This window comes from Protomyctophum parallelum (genome assembly GCF_964188405.1).
Source record: "Protomyctophum parallelum genome assembly, chromosome: 22".
Taxonomy (NCBI): Eukaryota; Metazoa; Chordata; class Actinopteri; order Myctophiformes; family Myctophidae; genus Protomyctophum; species Protomyctophum parallelum.
The window spans coordinates 38558678-38569388 of NC_139714.1; positions in this window are offsets into that span (position 1 = coordinate 38558678).

The window sequence follows — 10711 nt, forward strand, 5'->3', positions numbered from 1 at the left end:
TTTTTGTGCATAGTTCCAACATTGTCTGTCCACCTATCATTAATTAATTAATTTAAATTAAACATTTATGAATATTCATATATTTTTAATGCTTATGAATATGATCACTGGATAAAGCCTGATAAATGGATTAATGCCTGATAAATGCCTACATTGTAATATAAAGTAATATAAACTTCTAGTTGTAGTTATATATAATTTAATATTATACTAGTTTAATTCACAAACATTCATTTAAAGTTTGTAAATGCTGTCATTAAAATGCTTACTATAAAAAAATACTAAAATAGCTCAAATACTAACATTCATGGTCATAAGATCATAAAACATAATGCATAGTGATTCCATGATTCATAATAAATTGATTTCACGTGAGGTTGAAAATGTAAAAACTAAAAACATGATGTGATAACATTCTGAGGCAGAACAAACGTTCCCTGTCTGTCAGTAACACACAGCTGGACCATTGATTGATTGATTGATTGAACACAGCTGGTGCAAACATTTCGTCTCACTCAGGAGTCTGTACACTACTATAATATATTACTACATAGCCTACATAGTTACTGTACTATACTAGAACTCTACACTTGCAGCTTATATTGTTAGTGTTTAGTTATTTATAATAATAATAGTTATTATATATCGCGGTGCTAACTGCTAAAGATGTGTGGAGTCATGATGGAAGGACAGACGCTCACAACAAGAAGTAAATGTAAAGAACGTATTTTCCACAACGAGAGGCCAAACAGGTAATAATAATAATAACAACAATAGCGGTCAATGTAACGAGGTATTTTATTGTAGAGTTCTCTGTGTTGTGTTTACTTTGAGGGACGAGTTCAGCTTCTACATGTTTTCTATTTACATATGTGTGTTTGGTCAGTCTAATATTGGACCGTTCAGCTGCGCATTATTTCTACATGTTTTTCTACTGTATGCATGTCAGTAATATTGGGCGCGTTCTGAAATGAGCAACAATACAAACTAATAGGCGAGTTAATGCTTTAGCTCCGAGAGGAGGGTCCGTGTCAGGATATCCCTGAGCAGATAGAAATGGAGTCGAGCCATACTTAAAACATCAGGTTTTCACCCCAAGGTCTCTACAGAATGACCTGGCTTATTAATATTTATGCTGACAATCTCCCAGAACAGAGCCATGCCACCAAACATGAATGTTGAATATTGTAATTAAATTACTGTATGCAAATTTAAATAAATTGTATTAAATGTTTTACCACTAAGACCAGACTGAATTTTAAGTAATAAGACTGTGTTTAAATTGGCTTGTTCTTCTAGTGTGGTACTTTTCCTCCAGGAAATGACTCTACTCCTTTTGAAAACTTTAGAAATCCAGTTTCTATATTTGTATTGTCATTAAATGTTCTGATGCAAATGGACCTCAATGTAAACAAGTCTTTAATAATGCTTTTCTGGGTTTTATCAGAGCGTGTGTTGAACTGCGCTTTCTACAAACTGTTAATGGCTGTCACTTTTAGGCCAACACTTCCCTCTAGTGGTTACTCAGAGTAATGACAGCCTTACGCGTTTCACCAGGCAGAATAAATAATGTAATAAAATATCATTTAACAATCTAATTCATATATTTATTATTAGGAAAAACGAGTTATTAGATAATACAATAAATAATAGACAATGTGTTTATTTTCTTAAATAAATAAATATAATTTAAAATGTATTAATGAATAGAACTAGTTTGAACTTAATAGAACAACTAGTTAATACAATAAATAATACTAGACAATATGTTTATTTTCTTAAACCAGGCAGTACAAATAATGTAATAAAATATTAATTAATGGATCTATTTTATTAGGACAAATTAATATGGAAGAAACTGTTTAATGTGTGTACCGTCACTTTATTACCATTTCTTTAAAGACAGGCAGCGCTGGTTGGCAGGTATAAATACATATATAAAGACCAACATATTTGTGCCAGCATTGTGATTAGATTGATTTTATTTTTCTAAACGGTCTACAAAGTAAGTTGAGCTAAAGTTGTCAAATAATTGTCTGAGCTTGTAGATCTGCTATTTTTGAAAAGTCAAGAAAATGTGGTGCAGATCTTTGAATATATATTCTTTTAACTCATATCTTTGCTTCTGGGGGTCCCTGGAACAACATCTTTTCAGATGGGGGTCGGCCGCCATCATTTTTGTCACAGGCCTGCTGCCGCTCGCCGTCGACCACTTCAGAGTGACCGCGGTCAACCTGCCCACCTCTCTGACCCCGTGGTCTGCACTGACCCCATCGGTGACCTCTGACCCATGGTCTGACTGCAGAGACCCTATCGGTAAGTCAGTCGACGCTCGTTAAATCGATAAATGACTAAACTGTTGAAGATGGAGTGTAAGTGATGTGTTTAAAGCCAGTCTTCATTTTGACAGCAAATTTCATAGTCCTTTGAATAAAATAATTGTCATATTTTTGTCATCTAAAATGTTTTAGTGTGTCTACTGAATATCAAGATTTTAGTTGATTGCATTCTGCAGTACAATTTTCGTCTACAGTTTAATTTGTTGACAAAATTATATTTTGGCAGGCCTGACAATTTAAAGAATGTCTTCTCAATTCAGACAGTTTTCTGAAATATATATGTTTCTGTATCAGTGGTGCCCCATATTTCATGTCAAGGACCCCAAAAAATATGTAATTGGCCACCCGGTCCCATCTGAAAATATTTTGTTCCAGGGACCCCCCCCCCAGAAGCAAAGCTTTGAGTTAAAAATGTTCGCTCTGAAAAGAGCGATTTTTCTAAAATAGCAGACCTACAAGCTCGTAGCGCGCGCTTGATTCCAACTCATGAACTGTTTTGCAACGTGATTCTCTCTGCAGGACTACATGGTGCACGTGACAGATGGAAGGTGCCTTGGCCATAGAAGTGTGGGGTCATCTCTGCGCCAGGAACGGACGGTCCCCCTGGGAGCTGGACGGCAGTGGACGCACTGCAGGCCAAGACGCACACGCTCCAAGACAGGTGTGTGTTTATCAGGCAGCCTTATCAATAATATCTCTCAATTTTACAAGTGGGAAAAGTACTAAAATAACGAGTAAAAGTATCAATACCGGCCGCTATGTAGAAATACAAGTAAAAGTCCAGAATTCAAAATGTACTTGAGTAAAAAGTATGCACACTGTCCCAATTCACAAATCTTCAAAGGTTTTGAAAATAGCAGATCTACAAGCTCTCTCTACTATTTTCAACTGGCTAAAATGTATAGGGCTGACGGGGTTATTGTATGTTTTGTAATATTAATCTACAAAGAAAACATTTCTAATAATTGTAGTGGAGTAAAAAGTACAATATTTGACTCTGTGATGTAGTGGAGTACTTTGAGGGACGAGTTCAGCTTCTACATGTTTTCTATTTACACATATGTGTGTTTGGTCAGTCTAATATTGGACCGTTCAGCTGCGCATTATACATGTTTAATCAATTTACATTTTTCTACCGTATGCATGTCAGTAATATTGGGCGTGTTCTGAAATGAGCAACAATACAAACTAATAGGCAAGTTAATGCTTTAGCTCCGAGAGGAGGGTCCGTGTCAGGATATCCCTGACCAGGTAGAAATGGAGTCGAGCCATACTTAAAACATCAGGTTTTCACCCCAAGGTCTCTACAGAATGATCTGGCTTATTAATATTTATGCTGACAATCTCCCAGAACAGAGCCATGCCACCAAACATGCATTCTATGACCCTATAGTTTACTGAGACACTACACTGTCTCTCTGCATTCTATGATCCTATAGTTTACTGAGACGCTACACTGTCTCTCTGCATTTTATGATCCTATAGTTTACTGAGACGCTACACTGTCTCTCTGCATTCTATGATCCTATAGTTTACTGAGACGCTACACTGTCTCTCTGCATTCTATGAGGCTATAGTTTACTGTCTCTCTGCATTCTATGATCCTATAGTTTACTGTCTCTCTGCATTCTATGATCCTATAGTTTACTGTCTCTCTGCATTCTATGATCCAATAGTTTACTGTCTCTCTGCATTCTATGATCCTATAGTTTACTGTCTCTCTGCATTCTATGATCCTATAGTTTACTGAGACACTACACTGTCTCTCTGCATTCTATGATCCTATAGTTTACTGTCTCTCTGCATTCTATGATCCTATAGTTTACTGTCATTCTGCATTCTATGATCCTATAGTTTACTGAGATGCTACACTGTCTCTGCATTCTATGATCCTATAGTTTACTGAGACGCTACACTGTCTCTCTGCATTCTATGATCCTATAGTTTACTGTCTCTCTGCATTCTATGATCCTATAGTTTACTGTCTCTCTGCATTCTATGATCCTATAGTTTACTGAGACGCTACACTGTCTCTCTGCATTATATGAGGCTATAGTTTACTGTCTCTCTCCATTCTATGATCATATAGTTTACTGTCTCTCTGCATTCTATGATCCTATAGTTTACTGTCTCTCTGCATTCTATGATCCTATAGTTTACTGTCTCTCTGCATTCTATGATCCTATAGTTTACTGTCTCTCTGCATTCTATGATCCTATAGTTTACTGTCTCTCTGCATTCTATGATACTATAGTTTACTGTCTCTCTGCATTCTATGATCCTATAGTTTACTGTCTCTCTGCATTCTATGATCCTATAGTTTACTGAGACGCTACACTGTCTCTGCATTCTATGATCCTATAGTTTACTGTCTCTCTGCATTCTATGATCCTATAGTTTACTGAGACACTACACTGTCTCTCTGCATTCTATGATCCTATAGTTTACTGTCTCTCTGCATTCTATGATCCTATAGTTTACTGAGACACTACACTGTCTCTCTGCATTCTATGATCCTATAGTTTACTGTGTCTCTGCATTCTATGACCCTATAGTTTACTGAGACGCTACACTGTCTCTCTGCATTCTATGATCCTATAGTTTACTGTCTCTCTGCATTCTATGATCCTATAGTTTACTGTCTCTCTGCATTCTATGATCCTATAGTTTACTGTCTCTCTGCATTCTATGATCCTATAGTTTACAGTCTCTCTGCATTCTATGATCCTATAGTTTACAGTCTCTCTGCATTCTATGATCCTATAGTTTACTGTCTCTCTGCATTCTTTTTTTTTTTATATTATTTATTTTGAGGGTTTTCTTTACATGGACACAAGGACAGCACAGCAGACTTACATACAAGACAGTTACTTACATAAAAACAACAATGAAGAAACAGAGAAAGAATAGAAGTAAAAGAGAAAATAATAAATAATAAATAATAAATAATAATAATTTCCAAGTGGTACATGGGTTGTATAATGCATGTGTGCACGTTAAGGTGGGTTCCATCCTACACAGGATTTATGCGCTCTTCAATATGATTCAAAAAGGGGGTCCATACCTCTACAAATACATCTGCCTTATTTTGTGTTTCATACTTGAGTCTCTCCAGTGGTAGTAGTGACATTATTTGGGCCATCCACATATGTTCTGAGGGTATTTCATCTGTCTTCCACAAAATTAAGATACATTTCTTTGCCAAGAATCTAAATAAATCAAATAATTTCCTATGAGCAGATCTCAACTTTACATTTGGGTCTGCCCCCAACAGGTATAACAGAGGAGATTTTCTGAATTTTACTTTAAGGATTTTTTCAATTTGATCATGAAGTATTTGCCAAAATGGTTTGATTTTTGGACAAAACCAGAACATATGTGGGTAGGTACCCAAATGCAGTTTACATCTGTTACATAGGGGAGAGTTCTCCCTAGACATTTTGTTTAGACAAACAGGGGTTATGTATGTTTTGAAAATAAACTTGTAATTATGTTCTAGGATTCTAGGAGTAAGTGAAGATAGATTTACTTTTGCACATATTGTTGTCCATGTTTCCTGATCAATTACAACATTTAAATCTGTTTCCCATATCCTTTTCAGAGGCTGGAAGGATGATGTCACTCTACCATTAAGGGTTTTATAAATCTTTGAAGTGAATTTTAACATAGATTGGGTGTTAATGATGCATTGTTCTATCTCGTCTATGTGAGACCTAAAGATATTTTTCCTAAGCAAAGATTGTAAAAAGTGTCTTAATTGTAAGTACTGGAATAAGTTTGTGGAAGGTAGACCGAATTCGTCCTTCACCTCTGAAAAGGACTTAATGTTTGTACTGCTGAGTAGACAGCCTAGATTGTTAACACCTTTGTTAGTCCACCTTTGCAAACCAATCTCACTTAGACTCGCCGGTAAATCTGGGTTATGAGAAACAGGTGAAAGGACAGATAAACTCTTTTGAATTTTACAGTATTTCTTACACTTTGGCCACATTGATAAGATGCTGTTAACAACGAAAGATTTGTTGAGCTCTGACAAACTCGCATTTATAAAAGAGAGAGATTTAAGTGGAATTGGGTGACTGAGATGGGATTCTATTGTTTTCCACAGGGAATCATCAGACTCCTGGAACCATTCAGTCATTCGTTTAATTTGAGCAGACCAATAGTATAATTCAAGATTTGGGAGAGCTAAACCGCCTTCGTTATAAGGTTTACACAATGTGGCCAGAGAGATTCGTACTTTTTTATGGTTCCAGAGAAATCTAGAGATATTAGTGTTTAAATTAGCAAAGAATAAGGTTGGAATTGGACATGGTAATGACTGGAATAGATAATTTAATCTTGGCAACAGGTTCATTTTAACTACATTAATTCGACCTATAAGTGTTAGAGGTAGGTTGGTCCATAAGTCCATGTCATCTTTCAGCTTTTGTACTAGAGGTGTATAATTACAGGTATATAGATTGTCCAGTATGGGAGAGATGAAAACACCGAGATAAGTAAATCCTTCTTTTGTCTGTTTAAAGGGGGATAAGGTGTTAAGTTTTTCGTCATCTATCTGAGTAAGTGGACAGAGAGTAGATTTGGTTAGGTTAATTTTATAACCGGAAAGAGAGCCATACAAGTTAATTACTGACATTAAATTAGGAATTGATTGGTCTAAATTGGATATAAATAGCAGAGTATCATCGGCATATAGCGAGATCTTGTGTTCTAAGTTGCCAGCTTGTATGCCTTTAATATTAGGATTTAACCGAATTGTTTGGGCGAAGGATTCGGCTACAAGCGCATACAGAGCTCCAGATAAAGGACAACCTTGCCTCGTTCCTCTTGCTAAATTAATTTTCTTTGAGAGAAGGCCATTTGTAAAAACTTGTGCGGTTGGTGAGGTATATAGTGTTTTTATACAGCTAATGAACTTAGAGCCAAGATCAAAATGCGCAAGGGTGGAGAGGAGGAAGCTCCAATCTACAACATCGAAGGCCTTTTCTCCGTCCAGCGATATAATTGCGGATTCGTCTCCATTTTTACCAGCATAGTCAATTATATTTACCAGTCGGCGTATGTTGTCTGCGCCATGCCGGCCTTTAACGAAGCCTGTCTGGTCATTTTTTATCAATAATGGGAGAACAGAATCCAACCGTTTAGCCAGCAGCTTGGCGACAATTTTATAGTCAGTATTAAGAAGTGAAATTGGCCTGTAGGATGAACAGTCGTGCATATCTTTATCTTTTTTTTTGATAAGGGTAATAGCTGCCTCTTTCATGGAGCCGGGAATAATATTACGGTCAACAAAATCGTTTACCATAGGCATGAAAAGTGGTTGCAGTTCGGACCAGAAATGTAAATAAAATTCAACTGGAAATCCGTCAAGGCCAGGACTTTTCCCAACAGACATAGCCTTAATAGTGTCATGGGTCTCTTCGGTTGTGACTGGGGCATTTAACTGTGTACGATCCTCAGCAGATACTTTAGGTAGCTTAGCCGCTTGTAAAAAGGAGTCAATACTTTCACTAGTTGGAGAGATATGTGCTTGATATAGATTATTAAAGAAGGTAAAAAATGTGTCATTGATCACCTCCGGGTCATATGAAATTTCCTGATTCTGTGTCCTAATTGCTTTAATTTGGCGTTCTGTATGTTCTTTTTTAAGTTGATATGACAACAATTTTCCAATTCTATTATTGAATTCATAGTGTTTTTGTCTTGAAAACAATAATAGTTTTTTGGTGTCATTGACATAATCAAGCTCCAGTTTAGCTTTGACTGCTGATAGCGCCTTCCAGTTTGGATCTGAAGGTGTATGTCTATGAATTGTTTCCAGCTGTTTTAATTGGTTCTCTAGTTCGGTTCTGGCCTTTTTGGACTCCCTTTTTTTAAATGAAGCATATGAAATTATATAGCCACGAAAAGTAGCTTTTGCAGCGTCCCATAACATAGCTGCAGTCACTTCCGAATGCTTGTTCTCATTAAAAAAATCGGAGACGACTTTTTTAAAGTATGAGTCAAACTCGCCATCAGTTAGGAGAGAGGTATTAAACTTCCAGCTCTTAGACACCGGCTTGGGTTGTGTTAGTGTAATGTCAAGAAAGATAGGGGCGTGGTCTGAGATGACAATCTGTCCTATATCACATTTTGATACCGAGTGGGCCATGCCACATGGGATCAAGAAGTAATCTAATCTTGAATAGGATTTGTGTGGGTTGGAAAAAAAAGTATAATTTCTAGAGTTGGGGTTAAATTCCCTCCATACATCAATGAGGCCAACCTCCTCACACAGACCCTTCAGGACTGCAGTCTCTCTGCATTCTATGATACTATAGTTTACTGTCTCTCTGCATTCTATGATCCTATAGTTTACTGTCTCTCTGCATTCTATGATCCTATAGTTTACTGAGACGCTACACTGTCTCTCTGCATTCTATGATCCTATAGTTTACTGAGACGCTACACTGTCTCTCTGCATTCTATGATCCTATAGTTTACTGTCATTCTGCATTCTATGATCCTATAGTTTACTGTCTCTCTGCATTCTATGACCCTATAGTTTACTGAGACGCTACACTGTCTCTCTGCATTCTATGCGGCTATAGTTTACTGTCTCTCTGCATTCTATGATCCTATAGTTTACTGTCTCTCTGCATTCTATGATCCTATAGTTTACTGTCTCTCTGCATTCTATGATCCTATAGTTTACTGTCTCTCTGCATTCTATGATCCTATAGTTTACTGTCTCTCTGCATTCTATGATCCTATAGTTTACTGAGACGCTACACTGTCTCTCTGCATTCTATGATCCTATAGTTTACTGTCTCTCTGCATTCTATGATCCTATAGTTTACTGTCTCTCTGCATTCTATGATCCTATAGTTTACTGAGACGCTACACTGTCTCTCTGCATTCTATGATCCTATAGTTTACTGTCTCTCTGCATTCTATGATCCTATAGTTTACTGTCTCTCTGCATACTATGATCATATAGTTTACTGAGACGCTACACTGTCTCTCTGCATTCTATGATCCTATAGTTTACTGAGACGCTACACTGTCTCTCTGCATTCTATGCGGCTATAGTTTACTGTCTCTCTGCATTCTATGATCCTATAGTTTACTGTCTCTCTGCATTCTATGATCCTATAGTTTACTGTCTCTCTGCATTCTATGATCCTATAGTTTACTGAGACGCTACACTGTCTCTCTGCATTCTATGATCCTATAGTTTACTGTCTCTCTGCATTCTATGATCCTATAGTTTACTGAGATTTACATGAATCACATAAAACACAGTAAAAAAAGAAAAAACATGGTACACATAGGAAATATGTGTACCGGCGGGGGCAGCGGCTGTCCACCTCTGAACAGCGCTCAGTGGGTCCGGTTCCAACTCCGATGTTGCAGATTTACCCCCTTTACCCCCCTGCCTGGGGTTTAAGATGATTTACCCCCTTAACCCCCCTGGGGTTTGAGAGGTAAGACATGATCCAGGCTACTAACATTTACTCCAGCTATTTTTGAGGCCGTTCTCACAATCTGTTGGGTGTTATTTTCCCTTTATGTTCAGGTTTCCGTACCAGAAAATGATGGAGAAGGAGATAATTGACTCAATAAATGCACTGTAGAACAGTTTCATTAGAGATTTGTCAACCTGAAATTTGGCGAGCCTCCTCAAACAAAAGAGGTGTTGTTGGCCTTTCGTAAACAGCAAATCACAGTTTACATCGAATTTCAGCTTGCTATCAAATGCAAAAGAATGCCCAAGTATTTGTAGCTGTTCACCAGGTCAACTTGCTCACCATGGACAACACTGCTCTGGGGGGGGATCTCCTATAATAATAATAATATCTGGGGCAAGTGGCATTTCTTCCTCAGCCTAGTGGGAATATGCATGCACAGTTTAACCGCAATCGGACGCTGTGTTGAGTAGTTGTCGCGATTTGTACAAAACGGGTACAAAGCGGGCTACTCCTGAAAAGTTTAGAAGCCAATCGTAGCCAATGAGGGTGGATTATGAGAAATCAAACAAACCCATATTGATCACATGACTATGGAGAGCATGTGTACCGATTTGCGTAAAAATTTCACGGGAATCACACGATGTGTTCATGATTTGCAGCATTTTGTTTGAAACTGTGCACTTTGGACTTTGGAAGCCAATCTTAGCCAATCAGAATGTAGTCTGAGAAATCTGAAAGACCTGTTTCGTTGAATGGCTCTAGAGGGACTGTGTACCAATTTGCATGATGATTGGACAAAATCTGTAGGTGTACTGTCCAAAAACTTGTTTTGCACAAAGCGGCCTCCTGGTGGCGCTATAACAGGCCGCTCTGGAAATTTTGGGGCAGAGGTTCATCGTTGGCATCCAGGGACAATTT